Raw genomic sequence first — 17,026 nt, forward strand, 5'->3', positions numbered from 1 at the left:
ATAAATCCAGGAGCTGGTTTTTTGAATGGATCAAAAAAATAGACAGATCACTAGCCAGATTAATAAAAAAGAAAAGAGAGAAGAATCAAATAGATGCAACAAAAAAACAATAAAGGGCATATCACCACCCATTCCACAGAAATACAAACTACAATCAGAGATTACTACAAACAACTCTACACACACAAAGCAATAAACCTGGAGGAAATGGATAAATTCCCAGACATTTGCACACTCCCAAGCCTAAATAAGAAAGAAGTTGAAACCCTGAATAGACCAATAACAAGGGCTGAAATCGATGCAGCAATTAATAGCCTACCAACCAAAAATAGCCCAGGTCCAGATGGGTTCACAGTCGAATTCTACCAGTCATACAAAGAGGAACTGGTACCATTCCTTCTGAAACTATTCCAAACAATCCAAAAAGAGGGAATTCTTCCCAAATCATTTCATGAGACCAACATCATCCTGATACCAAAAGCCAGCAGAGACTCAATAAAGAAAGAAAACTTCAGGTCAATATCCATGATGAACATCGATGCAAAAATCTTCAATAAAAGACTGGCACACGATTGCAACAGCACATCAAAAAGTTTATCCATCACGATCAAGTAGACTTCATCCCGGGGATGCAAGGCTGGTTCAACAATGCAAGTCTATAAACATAATCCACCACATAAACAGAACCAAATATAAAAACCACATGATTATCTCAATAGAGGCAGAGAAGGCCTTCGACAAAATTCAACAGTGCTTTATGCTAAAAACTCTCAATAAACTACATATCAACAGAAGGTATCTCAAAATAATAAACGCTATTTATGACAAACCCACAGCCAATACCATACTGAATGGACAAAAACTGGAAGCATTCCCTTTGAAACCTGGCACCAGACAAGGATGCCCTCTCTCACCACTCCTAATCAATATAGTATTGGAAGTTCTAGCCAGAGCAATCAGGCAAGACAAAGAAATAAAGGGTATTCAGTTAGGAAAGGAGGAAGTCAAATTGGCTCTATTTGCTGATGACATGATTGTATATTTAGAAGACCCCATCGTTTCAGCCCAAAATCTCCTGAAACTGATAAGAAGTTTCAGCAAAGTCTTAGGATACAAAATCAATGTGCAGAAATCACAAGCATTCCTATACATCAATAACAGACTTAAAAAGAGCCAAATCAAGAACGAACTGCTATTCACAATTGCCACAAAGAGAATAAAATACCTAGGAATACAACTAACAAAGGATATAAAGGACCTCTTCAAGGAGAACTACAAACCACTGCTCAAGGAAATAAGAGAGGACACAAACAGATGGAAAAACATTCCATGCTCATGGTTAGGAAGAATCAATATCATGAAAATGGCCATACTGCTCAAAGTAATTTATAGATTCAATGCTATCCCCATCAAGCTACCTATGACCCTCTTCACAGAACTGGAAAAAAACCACCTTAAACTTCACATGGAATCAAAGAGAGCCCACGTAGCCAAGAAAATTCTAAGCAAAAAGAACAAAGCTGGAGGCATCAGGCTACCTGACTTTAAACTATACTACAAGGCTACAGTAATCAAAACAGCATGGTACTGGTACCAAAACAGAGATATAGACTAATGGAACAGAATAGAGGCCTAGGGGACAACGCCACATATCTACAACCATCTGATCTTTGACGAACATGACAGAAACAAACAATATGGAATGGATTCCCTGTTTAATAAATGGGGTTGGGAAAACTGGCTAGCAGTGTGCAGAAAGCAAAAACTGGACCCCTTCCTGATACCTTACACAAAAATTAACTCTAGATGGATTAAAGACTTAAACATAAGGCCTAACACCATAAAAACCCTAGAAGAAAACCTAGGCAAAACTATTCAGGATATAGGCATAGGCAAGGACTTCATGACTAAAACACCAAAAGCATCGGCAACAAAAGCCAAAATAGACAAAGAGATCTAATTAAACTCCAGAGCTTCTGTACAACAAAACAAACAATCATTAGAGTGAACTGGCAACCAACAGAATGGGAAAAAAATTTTGCAATCTACCCATCTGACAAAGGGCTAATATGCAGAAACTACAAGGAATAAAAGAGATTTACAAGAAACAAATGAACAAGCCCATTCAAATGTGGGTGAAGGATATGAACAGACACTTTTCAAAAGAAGACATTTATGCAGGCAACAAGCATATGAAAAAATGCTCATCATCACTGGCCATTAGAGAAATGCAAATCAAAACCACCTTGAGATACCATCTCACACCATGGCGATCATTAAAAAATCTGGAGACAACAGATGCTGGAGAGGATGTGGTGAAATAGGAACACTTTTACACTGTTGGTGAGAGTCTAAATTAGTTCAACCATTGTGGAAGACAGTGTGGCGATTCCTCAAGGACCTAAAAACAGAAATTCCATTTGACCCAGCAATCCCATTACTGGGTATATATCAAAAAGATTATAAATTGTTCTACTATAAAGACATATGCACACGTATGTTCATTGCGGCATTGTTTACAATAGCAAAGACCTGGAATCAACCCAAATGCCCATTGATGATAGACTGGGTATACACCATGGAATACTATACAGCCATAAAAAATGATGAGTTTATGTCATTTGCAGGGACCTGGATGAATCTAGAAACCATCGTTCTCAGCAAACTGACACAGGAACAGAAAGTCAAACACTACATGTTCTCACTTATAGGCTGATTTAGACCAATGAGAACACATGGACACAAGAAGGGGAGCATCACACAAAGTCAAACACTACATGTTCTCACTTATAGGCTTATTTAGACCAGTGAGAACACATGGACACAAGAAGGGGAGCATCACACACTGGGGTCCATTGGGGGGGACTAGAGGAGGAACAGTGGGGGGTAGGGAGGTTGTGGAACAGTAACATAGGAAGAAATGCAAAATATAGGTGATGGGGGATGGAGGCAGCAAATCATGTTGCTATGCATGTGCCTATGCAATAATCCTGCATGTTCTGCACATGTACCCCAGAATCTAAAGTGCAATAAAATACACACACACACACACACACACACATATATATATATATATATTTATGAAATGCTAGGGAACATTAAAGATCATTATACTGATAAAGTCTCACTATTTTCTCTTTTCTAAAACTTCCAAAGACTACCTATTGTTTCAGAAACAAAAAATATAAGTATCTTAGAGAGACAGAGCTCCTCAGGACTAGTGCATGTAATACAGAGAATACAGAGCCCAGTACTTAACAGCAGGAATATTAGCTCTGAAAATAGCCCAAGTTTGAGACTAGGCTCTGCCAGTTTCCTACTGAGTAAACTTGGTCAAGTCCCATGATCTTTCTGCCTCTCAGTTTTCTCATTTATATAATGGGAAAAATAATAGTGCTATGACATAAAGTCATGTGAGGATTAAATGATTTATTATACTTAAGGTCTTAGAACAGTGCCAGGTACGTAGTTAATACTCAAATGACAGCTATGACTCTTTCCTCTCCTGACTCCCAGCTGCCCCACCTACTACCCTGTGCATGAGGCTGAACTGCTTTTCATCAGTGCTAGTCTGTAATTGTCACTTCTTTCTAACACACATATAATTTTAAAACTCAGTAAAAATATAGATTTTTCTAAAAAGCCTTTATTTAAAGCTTTATCTCAATAATAGAAATTTTATTTGTATTTTTTCAATATTGTATCTTTTCTATATTTTTCACATTTTTTAGAGTATAAGGAAACCCTTCAAATACATTTCTTGCTCAACTACTATTATTTCTGCTACTGCTAACTCCTGCTGCTGCTGCTGGCTGCCATTTCTTGGGAGCTTACTCTCAGGCACTGCGTCAAGCACTTCATATGCATTATCCACTTTAAATCTTATAAAAACTTTAGGAGGTTAGTACTATTCATTCATTTAAATTGTGTTTATTCAGGGATTACTTTGTGCATGTCAATGTTCCAGACACCAAAAATATGTCAATACTAGTGAGCAAAACAACATTCCTATCTTTGTGCAAACTTCTTTCTGTTGCTCCCATTTTGAAAGATATCTGAGTCTTGGGCAGTTCACAGAGTGGAAGAGGTATTACCCAAACCCAGAGCTACTGATTCTGGGTCCCATACACAGTCACCTTTTCAAGGCGTCACTGAGAAATTTTGGTTTTCTTTCAGTTTCTATTTTTTCCTTTTCCTTCCCAACATCTTCCATTTTCTGTTTGGAGATCCATAGTGTTCTGAGGAAGCTGATTCTATCTTAGTGCCAGGGATGGAGAATATGACCTAGTCTAAGGGAAATAGACCATGACTTTAACTCTGCAGACTACAGAGGCTGGTTCAGGGCTACAAATGTGACCCAAGCTGGTCCAATCAGTGAATCCAGTTTTCTTGGATTGAGGGACAAATGTACTCTTTCTTCCTGTGGATAGCATAATGTTTGTACATGAAGCCTGAAACTGCTATAGCCAATTTTGCCTCCATGAGAGAAGCCAGTGTGAAAATCAAGTCAATTCACGGAGGAAGGCAGAGCCAAGACAGTTTCAGAGAAAAGAAATTAGAGCTTTAATGACGTTATGAACTTCTGTTTCAAACTATGCCTAAAGCTCCTGTATTTCTGAACTTGTAAGAATCACAAGGCAATAAACTCTGTGTATTTTTAGCCAGTTTTATTTTAGTTGCCTGTATTTTAACTGTTGTTTTGCTTTGTAACTGAAAGCACCCTGAATGCCAGACAAAACAAAGGTCAGTGTCTGTTCTTCTCCTTGACCCCCCCAATTACTTTCATCTCTCCATCATCTCATCCTTACTTATCTTTTTTCACTCCCCTTTCTTCTCTTCTTTTTCCTACTTCCCCACCCTTTCATTCTCCCAAAATTCATATGGCTTCTATGAACACTACTTGTAGGCACATTAACAGATGTAATAATGAACTCACAAAATATTTATTTCATAAAAAAACAGATAGGGCCAGAAGGGACTCTGAGAGATAATGTGTTCCAGCTCCATCCTTCAGGTAGTTAAGCTATTATCATTCTCCCAAGGCAGATGAAGCCCAGAAATATTAAACAACTGTTCAAGCTGGTTAGCACCGGACTGGGAAATCAATCCTAAATCAGAGAGTCAGAGAATCACAGCATTCAAAATCTATAAGGATCTCAGAGAGTCTCTGGGTTCAACCAACTCATTTTATACTTTGGGAAACTGAGTACTAGTGAGGTTTAGTGACATGCTTAAATTCACGTTGCTAATCTGAGGCAGGCCTAAGACAAACATAAACTTTCTAAAGCCCTCTCTAGTGTTATTTCCACTACATTAAATTGCTTCTGCTTTTTAAAGTCATTTTTAAAATACGTTGGGTAATTATTGAAATTAATCTGCAATACTTGAGGAGATTCAGTGCTTTATCCAAATGGCTTGTTAAATCCCCTCTATTGCCTTGATCTCTGTGGGAGCTGGATTCATTCATAACACAAGGACCTAAGGACTCAGAAACAACTTTAACCATAAATCTGTAATATTCTTTTACCCTTTGTTGAAATCAGTTAGTTTACTCAAAAAGTATTCTTAATTAATTTTTAATACACAATTTTTTTTCTTTCTTAAAATTAACTCCAGTATTTGTGGTGAGACAGGGGTTTGGTCAGTAAATGCTGACTTCCCCACCACCACAGCACTTACATAGAACAGTCTGGATTTTTCTTATAAAAAGACTTCTCCAAGTAAAACACAGCCATGTGGGGGAATTTTCTATCATTACAGCTGTTGAAACCTTGTTTCCATTTCTTTTAGCTTTAGTGCCCAGAAACAATCTAATCCCATGACACCCAAAAAAGTAAGCATTTTTCCAGACCAGTGGACTAGACCCGATGCTGATGCCACCAAATTGCTGAAGCTCCCTTCTTAACTGCTTACACTTCTTCCAAGTTCAAACGTAACTGTTCTCTCCATTCTCCCTTCATCTACAACTAACACCACCGTAGATGAAAAGCTCTTATTCAGTCTCCCTTCCAAGTCCACAACTCTCAATTTTCTGGGTGGGGAGTTGGGAGTGGGAGGGATACTCCATTCCTCACTAGTCTTCTCAAGCATTCTTCACACTTGACAATCTTCTCTAATGAAACAAGTTCTAATATACACAATTATACCTGCTAGGACTTTTATGTTATGACTGCATACCAAAATACCCTCCAACTTCCTACTTGAATAAAGCAAGCAAGGTTTTGTTTTGTTCTGTTTTCTGCTCATTCACGTTGCATATGCAATGTTGTCATCTGGAGCTGCCCCTGTGTGTCCTCGTTGTATGTGTTTACTACACAGACTGAACGAGAAACCTGATGTTGCTGTAGCAGAGGGAAAAGAGCATTCTAGAAGGTCTAACCACAGGTGATACTCCAGCCCAAAAATAAGATATACATCACTTGTGTTCAAATTCATTGGTCAAATAAAGTCAAATTACCATCCCTAATTACAATCAGAGTGTAAGAGAGAGAAAGCCACAGTATGTTTGCATACCCTAAAGAACCAAAGACTATGAAGCAACATTTAAATGACAATGTTTTTTGAAAAAATATAAATTGACTGAGGAAGGCAGAGAAGGAGCAAGAGAAGGAAGGTGAGTGAACTTTAAGAATTTTCTTATGGTGCTTAAGTATTGTTTTACTACTGCCTAGACTTTTCAATTGCAGACATATAATATTGACAGAGGCAGAACCAAATATTAGTTTCACAACTAGAATATGGACGTCTTGTGTTTACTAGGAGGTAGAGAGCATTTAGGAGCCCACCGGGCAAGTTTCAAAGATCGTTAAGTAGCCAATAAGAAAATTTATGACCTCGGTCCTGTTTACCTCATTTTTTTTTTCTGTTCACTGCTATAGTCTGTCCAAATGAAGATTCTTGAGTCCTTTTTTCTTTATTAGTGTTGTATTTTTATTTTTTATAATTATTTCAAATTTTCTCCAACCATTTTCTTAAGTAAACATATAAAAAACTTTATCAACTGAATGATTACATTAAGATCTGCCTTCTGTGAATAAAATTGTTCTTTCTTACTTAATGTTATTTTGTTTTATAAATCTGCATTCAATTCAGTATGGTACTTTAGAACTGTGTAGATTATTTTTAGTCTATCATCCTTACTAAACAAACATGTTTGGAATATAATTAGTTTTATACAAAAAAGGCCTACAAATCATAGATAAAACCCAACACTTTTCCATCACTAATAAAGGTAACAATCTTAAAAAAGCTTTTTCTGGCATTTTCTTGACATTAATATAGGTCTCTTAATCTTTGGAGATCTATTAAAATTAAAAGCCATTATAAAAATCACAGCCTCAGAGACAAATCATCTCATGTCACTGGATTATTGTTTTTAGTTAGTGTTTTGTTTTCTCATCTATCAGTTCCTATTGTTATTCAGCTTTTCTGGTAGAATCACTACTTTTATTTTACCTAAACTTTAAAACTGAAAACCTCCTGCTGAGGTTCTTAATTGGAGGCAGCAAACCACATTGCCATGTGTGTACCTATGCAACAATCTGCATGATCTGCACATGTACCCCAGAACCTAAAGTACAATAAAAAAAGAAGAAGACATACAAGTGGACAACAAACAAAAAATGTCTATATCACTAATCATCAGAGAAATGCAAATCAAAACCACAGTGACATAACTCATACCAGTCAGAATGGCTATAACAAAAAAACAAAACAAAACAAAACAAAAAACAGATGCTGGTGAGGCTGCAGAGAAAAAGGAGTGCTTATGCACTGTTAGTGGAAATGTGAATTAGGTCATCCTCTGTGGAAAGCAATTTGGAGATTTTTCAAATAAATTAAAACAGAACTGTCATTTGACCCAGCACAGCCATTACTGGGTATATATCCAAAAGAAAATAAGTTGTTCTACCAAAAAGACACATGCACTCATATGTTTATCACTACTATTTACAATAGCAAAGACATGGAATCAACCTAGGTGTCCATTAACAGTGGATTGGATGAAGAAAATATGATACACACACACACACACACACACACACACACACACAGTGGAATATTATGCAGCCATCAAAAAGAATGAAATCATGTTCTTTTCAGCAACATGGGCTGCTGGAGGTCATAATGCAAAGTCAATTAACACAGGAACAGAAAAGTAAATACTGCATGTTTTCACTTATAAGTAGGAGCGAAACTTTGGTATTCGTCTACATAAAGTTGGTAACAAAAGACACTGGGAACTACTAGAGGGGCCAGGGAGGGAAGGGGGCAAGGACTGATAAACTGCTTATTGGATATTATTCACAATAACTCAGTGACGTGATCAATCGTACCCCAATTCTCACCATCATGCAATATACTCATGTTACTAACCTGCCATATGTATCCCATGAATCTAAAACAAATGTTGAAAAGATTAAAAAAAACAAAAACTAGAAGCCACTTTATACAGCCATGTATTAGAAGCAACTTAGTCACTTACTCTTTCAAACTCTCTTTATGCAGAAACAACCTCTCCATTATAAAAGGAAAGTAGACATCTGCTGTCTTTAAAACTCATCACGTGATGGAGAATTTTCTAACTCAAGCATTTAGTATATTTATTTTTTTGGTGTAATTGAAGAGAGAGAGATTAAGGTAAGTTATAATGTTGAAATGGATTGGAATGTCACAGTACTTATATTCAAATAAAATCTACCCCCATGCGCCTCCACACATTAATCTTAATTCTACTCTTTTTGCACACATAGAGCAAGTCAGGGATTCCTCTTTTATATTTTCTGTTCACATATTTGAAGTTAGCTGTCATGGCTCTTAAGGTTTTTATTTTCTTAATTTGTCATGTAAAGAGTCTTCAGATTCTTAAAAAAATTTAGGATGGATCACAGTTTATATCGTTCTCCTTTGGACACAGATATTTGTCATTGCCACTCCTGAGGACACAGTGTTGCATGTGTGAATCTCCTGCTACTGGAATTGCACAATAACCTGCATGATGAGTTACTCTCAGGCTTGGAGTACATGTGCCTTAGACAAGCTAAGCATAAAGATGACTTAGATAAAATTTTGTGGTCAAATGGGAATTGATTCACTCATTTGTTTCAAAAGTTGGTGTGGAGGTGGATTTGAGTGTAAGTATATAAATAAAATACAGAAAAGGGAATATTAGTAAGTTTCTGAGGCTTATAAAGACTGGACAATCTTTAAGACAAAATAGCAACTCCAGTAGTCAGATGACACCTTTGATAACTCAACAGGCCCTTCAATATGTATCCATTTAAAAGCAGGGACTAATTCATTCTTTCTTTGGTGCTCTCTGCCATTGAGATGGCTCAATTCTTCTCTTGTGTCTGCTTTTCGTTATATATCCCATTTTCCTCTTCTACTCAAATCGACTGAACAACTGTACCTTCATATCTATTCTAATTCCCAAAGAAATCTATTTGGTCCATGAATCATCATTCTCTGCTGGACAGATCTTTTGTACTAGCATATACTAACATAGGCTATATATTGCCTTTCTTTGGGTGGGATGCACACTCCTGGGCCAATAAGGGATGGTCAAGAGAGAGTTGGGAAGTGTAATATAAAACATGGCTTCTTTTCAATAAAGAGATAAATATAGTCTCCACCTTATAAAGAGCTCTGGTTACTGTGGCACTGAAGAGGAATTTTAAGTTTTGGGGGGATTAAAGGAAAATGGGCAGGAGAAGAAAACAAAGCTATATCCTTGGATCAACAGACTGACTATAAGTAGTAATAAGACAACTTTTCAGGGCCTTTTCTGAGGACAACCCCCTTAGGCCTTATAAGTTAAGAACCTTCTATCTGTAAAGGGCCATTGATTAGAAATGTACCAGGTAAGGGAAGAGTCAATGGTATCACTACCCGGTACAGGAAAAGCTTCATGAAGGCAGAAACAATCAGGAATACTTCTTTAAAGTATAAACCCAATACTGAGCACATAGTAAGTCCCACATAAATGTTTATGGACTGGTTTTTAAAACAAAAACACACAAAAAAAACCTTAAATTAACAACGGAGGGGGGCCCCAGGGATACTTTAAATAGACATTTCTAAAAATAAGAAATTTTTTTTTTCCAAGAAGTGTTGACATTGGCCAACTAGGAAGCAGGAGGCAAAACTCTATGGCATCTGGTTACCTAGTTAACATAGCATCACTTAGATTAAATAATTGTTTTTTTTCTAAAGAGTGGAAAAGTTGGATAATTCAGTTATCTTTAGTCATATTCTTGTGTATATTATTTTATCTTAAATATTAAGCTTTCTTTATATCGTCTTGAAAAGCAGAACTTAAGACGATGGACAGAGGTTAAAAGAAGCCTGCCTTCACTGTAGTTTTTACTTTCTAGTGGCCAGAGATTTTAAAAACTGAAATCAGTATTTTAAGAGTAGAGCCTCTATCTCCAGAGGACTTCAGTGGAGGTCCCCCTGGAATGTGTATTGTGAAGTGAATTCCAGTATCAAATGACTTTTAGGGTCCTTCTGACATTCAGCGACTCATTTTCTTTTATTCATATTCATATATTTTTTGTCTAGATCAATAATGTCAAATACCTGACTCAAGTATTATCAATCCCTTTCCCATACTCATGCCAGACATCACTAATCAATTATGGCCACTGTCAGACAAGTGGAGTTAGCACTGAGGATGAAAATTCTTTGATACTGACCTCAGCCTTAGCTCATATCTGATTCTGTAGACTCATTGTTTCAAATTCAGTATTTGGTAATGTTGGGTGTTTTTTGCCAAGATACTACAGTCTCAAATATCTCAAATTAACATTTATCATGAAGTCATTCCTCTTGGTCAGTCTCCTAATTCAATTATTTTACATTTTGACTTGTTTTTCCTTACCTATTTGGTGCGGTATCTCTCTCTGTGTCTCTTTTTTTTTTCTTCAGGATTAATCTATAGATTTCCCAGCTAAATTAAAATTTATGTCCAAACCTCTGGAACTCAGGTTTATTCCTTAGATTTATAGTTTTTCATATTGTAGGAATCAAATACAGTATAGCTGAAAATGTCATTTAGCATTAGTACTAAAGGAGTATTTCTGTTCAGCCATAAATCGAGTGCAAAATACAAACTGACTGACTAGGAAATGCATTCAGCTGATCATCAATAGAAAAGAGAACCACCTATGTAAAGGGCATCTACTCACTAGGCAGGGAATTTCCATAATCCCCAACCTGATCACCTCTGCTGGTCTGCTGATTTTGCACAAACATGCCCATGTGTGTGTGCACACACACACACAACACACACACACACACAAACACACACACACAAACACACCCCTGTCTGCTGGTTGTCTTCATCTGCATGTTTCACAAGAATTTCCAACCTAACGTGCTTAATGTGGAATTCATCATTTTCCCTTCTAAACTATCTCATCTTCCTACATCTTCTATTATTAATTAATTCAACAAACATTTATTGAGCATTCATATGTGCTAGAAATTGTACAAAATGTTGTAAATATAGCGAGGGATAAGCAGACCTAGTTCTCTGCCCCATGAAGTTTGTGGCATAGTAGAATATACAGAGTAAGCAATTACACAAGCGATCGATTGATCACTAAAGCTAGAAACAGAGGCACACAGACTTCTGTCTTGCTCTCATCCCTAACATCTAATAAGTCACTAAGTTCCTCCACATTATATCACCTGAATTTCTTTTAAGTCAGAGCTTTCCTATGCAATTTTATTTTGCCTAGCAGGGTTTTCTCTCTTAGCATCTCTCACCTGCATCAATATAAAGGTCACTGATATTTTCTTCCTCAAATGAACTTCTCACATATCCATCTCCAAAATGATATTTCTAAAATCCAAAACCCATCTTGGAAAACTCTAATGATTCCACATTCCTAGAGTATAATTTCCAATTTTTTAACTAAATTTACAAGGACTTTTAAGATTGCCTAATATATTGGCTTCTAACATATCACTTATCTTGCATTTTATGTTCATACAAGAAACATGTTCCATGTGTAAATAATTCATGACACTGTGATTTTGCTAATGGTGTCCCCTTTGCCTAAATGCCTTGCTCTCTGTTTGACTTCACTAACTCTTAACTGTCTCTAAAACTCAAAATTTATTTCTGAAACTTGTTCTGATTCTCCAAGGATGACCCTGGAGTTTCCTCACTGCACTTTCTGAGCGTCTAGATATGTTTCAATCATTGCACTCACTCCTGTGCACTAAAATTGTCTGCTTATAAATCTGACACATTCATTTGACCTTAAAATCCTTCAGAACAGGGACCCTATCTTTATCAACTTTGGGCTCTACGACCCATTTTAAAGTTTAACAAGTAACAGGCACCCTAGAAATATGTTTAGTGTATGGATGAATTAGCAGGTTGTACAAAGAAGACATTCATATTCTGGAGATGATGTTTTTGTTGGTTGAAAACTATCCATTTTTAATCACATCTGTCTGTCCTGCTCACATGCATAACAAATCAAGACTTGATGGCTAGGTTTCATGTAATCCAGTTCATAGTCGTTATGCAGGCAGGGCAGCTCTTTGGTTAATACACCGTACCTGATTAAACTATCCCAGTTGATCTTTAAAAAAATGCACTTTTGCATCTGTTTTAATGTACTGTCAAGCTGCAGGATATCCCACCTTATACTGACTGACTTGATTCATTCCTGTGCACTTCTTTAAGTGCATTGACTTCATCCTGCTCTGAATCCCTTCACCAATCAGTTCAAGTTGTGCCCACTCTTGAATTGGTCTTGAGATCTACTTTGTCACTCAAACATGTGCTATTTTGATATCTACATATAAGTCTGCCATTCATAGAACAAACCAAGTAAGGTCAGAGATGGTTGTTCAGTGCCCATCTTCTTTCAGGTTCATGACAGGTACTATTTCCAATCTTCCCAGTGACAGAGATGCATCCTGTCTACTTATCTTTGGATGTCTTCACATCTAATTATGCCTTTGATGATTGGGCTGCCAGTCCAACAGGCAGCCCTTTTAGAAACAACCTTCAAAATTTTGTAGAGAAGCCACTAGACCATCTTCTAGTAATCATCCACCCATAACTCTAAGATGTAAATATCTACTTCTTGTCATATACATAATTTCTCCAAAGTGAACAGCAAAATGGCTGAAGTGATTGGCACCAACTTATTTGCTGAAAGAGAACTGTAGTCACCATTTCTTTCTTCTTTTTGCTCTTTTTTTTTTTCAATCTTAGCTCTGTGCTCAGAATTTCACGCAGATTATCTCCTTATGTCTTAAAAAGAACACTATGTGTTATACACTATTTACTCATTTTACAAATGAGAGAACTGAGCTTTACTTTAGCAAGGTTAATTTACCTTACTGATGAGACACAGTTAATAATTCATAGGCTTTGCAAAAAAATATGCAACTCTAGCCCTGCTAAATGGAGGCAAAAGAAACAGACATTAATAAACTCATTTATTTTAAAATACATTCTTCTATTGGGATAATATCTATCATGTATAAAAGTTCAAAGGCATAGACTATGGAAAATGTAAATTACAAAAAAAAAATCCTTTTGAAGAATTATATTTTTTTAAACATTTGGAAACATAGAAATTGTGTAGTTGATATAAAATAATATATTAGGTAATTCATCCCAGTAGGAATTTATTAACAATTTGGCAGTAAGCAGAGAATCTTACCAAAATTGCCTGATGAATTAAGATTTCATTTTAAGCCTATTACTCATCTGCCAACAAAAATTATTTCAATTATATATATGCCTGTATGCTCATTTCTATACTGTATTATATGTCAATCTATCTGTCATCTAATGATATCTTCATGATATTAGCATAGTCATCGATATTAATAATATAAAGATAGAAAAGCTTCACATTTGAATCATCATTGTTTGTAATACTTTTCCAACAGAATTTTACAAATAAGGTCTTAAGTGCAATTTCTTTTTGAGTAGCAACATGTTTATCACACTGTCTCAAGCCAAGCGATGTGATACCCAAGCCAGCAAGGGAAGATGAGGGAAATGCAACGGATTCTGAAACCAGAGTGAAAGCCAGGTTGAGCAAAGTGTTAAATATTATGGTTTGGGGTTGAAAACTTTCTCTTGTTAGTCTCAGATTTTCAATTGCTGAGACTGGCTTTTCTAAAGTATGTTCTCTATTTGAAGTCTTCTCTTCATAGTTAATGTTCTTTTTATATTTGACATTAACTTTTTACTATATCTAGTATTAACATATTGTATACAGATACTATGTACCATATTATAAATTTCGAATGAGCAAAGATGATATTTTATTCATTTCTTTACTCAGTAATTCATTTAACAAAACATTTTTTTAAATCACCTTGTATGAGTTAGCCAAGGTTACAGACTTCAAATAACTTGCAATCTAGTCAGGGAGACTGAAAAATAAATCTACCCACAAAAAGTTATCCATTCTCAGATCTGAGCTGCATGATGGGTAGGGCTGATAGGAGAAGATGCTAACTTAGGGTTAAAATGGATTATTCAGGAAAGGGGTTTCCAGGCAAGAGGGTTAGTCCTCAGAAACACTGGGGAATTAGAGTATACAGCACATTTCAAAAGGTTATTTCAATAGAGTTCACCAGGTAGGATGTATGTAAGGGAATGCAGTCAGAAACAGAACTGGAGACAGTCAGTTATAGATCCCAGATAGATACAGATATCATGCTAAGAGTTTGTGTTTTAACCCAAATTAGGTAGAGCCACTGAAAATAAAGAATGATACTTGTTATAAAATGATCTCTCTTGCATCTGAGTGGAAGGTGTACTGGAAGAGGTTAGACTAGAATGGAGGAGGCCACTAAAATTCTCTGGAAACATTGCAGAAAAAATACAGATATATATATATATATATAAAAGGATTGGTGGAAGGATTAGAAAAGAGAGGATAGAATCTCAAAATACTTAGGATTAGAACTGATGTAGTTTGCACATGGTGGTAGGAGATTGAGAGCCAAGGATGAATAGTTCCACTCTCAAGGTCTAACCTCATGCTTGACACACAGAATCACTCAGGAAGATGTTTGTAGAATGAGTGAATAGAAAAGTAAATGAAGCCTAAACACCATCATTACCATCTCATTATCATCAATACCATTGACTAAATGCTGATTAGACACCATGCCTTTATTAAGTTACTTGGATCTATTAACACATTGAATATTCACAATAACTCTGTTGTGGTGGGGTTCCATTATGCTTCCATTTCATGGATAAGGAAACTGAAATTTGCTAAAGTTACTTAGTAAGTGGAGTCATAATTGGAGACTCAAAAGCGCAACTAGAAAATTCTGTCTTCTATAGCATTCCAGGAGGTTGACATTTATCTACCGTCCTTTGAATGTTCAACAATACTATGAAAAGCTAGTTTCAATTTTTTAAGGAAATTGCCTTCATTTTTTTTTACTATGAAATTTTAATTTTTTTATTTTTAAATTTCCAACTTTTCAGATCTGTAGTACATATGCAGAATGTGTAAGTTTGTTACATAGGTAAACTTGTGCCATGGTGATTTGCTACACAGATCATCCCATCACCCAGGCATTAAGCCCAGCATCCATTGGTTATTCTTCCTGATCTTCTCCCTCCTCCCACCCCTAACCCTTCAACAGGCCCCAGTGTATGTTGTTCCCCCAATGATGTATCCATGTGTTATCCTTCTTCTCCCACTTATAAGTGAGAACATGTGGTATTTGGTTTTCTGTTCTTACATAGGTTTGCTAAGGATAATGGCCTCCAGCTCTATTCTTTTCCCTCAAAGGACATGATCTCATTCCTTTTTGTCTGCATAGTATTTGCATATGTTTATTGCAGTACTATTCACAACAGCAAAGCCCTGGAATCAACTTAATGCCCATCAGTAATAGACTGGATAAAGAAAATGTGGTACATATACAGCTTCAATATTTTACAGAGTACATTAGATTTTACAGTCAGAGAAGTTATCAAGATGGAATGCCATGGAATATGAATGGAACTCTGCCCTGGTACAAGCCTAAAAACTCAGGAAAATATAAGATACATATGAAAGATAGCAGTGTTTCTTTTCTTATGTGAAAATTAACTCATAGGAAAAGAAAACTAGGAAAAAAGTAAAATGGTGCTTTGTATTCAGTTGCTCCACTGTCACTAAAAATAACACAAGAGATGGTGCATTTTTCTTTTTTCCATAATGTATGACCTAACTGCATTTGGTAATTGCATAAGACTGAAAATAATTTAATTGAAAATGAACTGTGGCTTTGCTTTTTGCAAATGCAGGCACCTTGGTTTTTGAATTAGTGTTTTATGTTTCTACCAGACCTTGTCCTTGTTTTTAATAAAAGGAGATCCCTCAACTCTTTGGAAATCCATGGGATCATAACTGTCACTATGAATGTTAACAAGCCAAACTGTTGAGAGAGTTTAATGTTTTCTGTTGAGCTTTTTCACTTTCCTATTAACTGAAAAGCAATTCTTCATCATCATGATATCATCATCACAATTCCTATGCCATGTATAATGTTGGAGAATCTACAAAGCAGTTCCATTTACAATATCTCACTTGATACTTTCAAAAATATATCACATGAGTAAAACAGATGTTTTATTGCTTATGAGAAAATAAAATACAGCAAAGTTAAGTGACTTCCCTAGATGGCATATTTGAAGAGCCACAACATGGACCTAACAATCTAAATACAAATATTTTTCTAGTGATTACTGGCCTACCCAAAGATTAAATAATAAGGAACACTCATAATATACATGCCTTTAAGATGGATGAGGAAAGTAGCCATGAGGAATAGGCTTTATTATAATAAAAACATTTTGATTTAAATATTGAGGGATATTTCCACGTTAAGAAGATAGAATAAAACTAGGTCAGGATTTTTATTTTCAAGAATACATAGTAAATGCAATAAAAATAACAAACCTAAAAATTGAAAATAGCCAAAGTCATCATCATCATCATCATCATCATCATCTTCATCATCATTACCAGCA

This window comes from Sapajus apella, unplaced genomic scaffold (assembly GCF_009761245.1).
Source record: "Sapajus apella isolate SASKATOON/1434 unplaced genomic scaffold, GSC_monkey_1.0 scaffold36, whole genome shotgun sequence".
Lineage (NCBI taxonomy): Eukaryota > Metazoa > Chordata > Mammalia > Primates > Cebidae > Sapajus > Sapajus apella.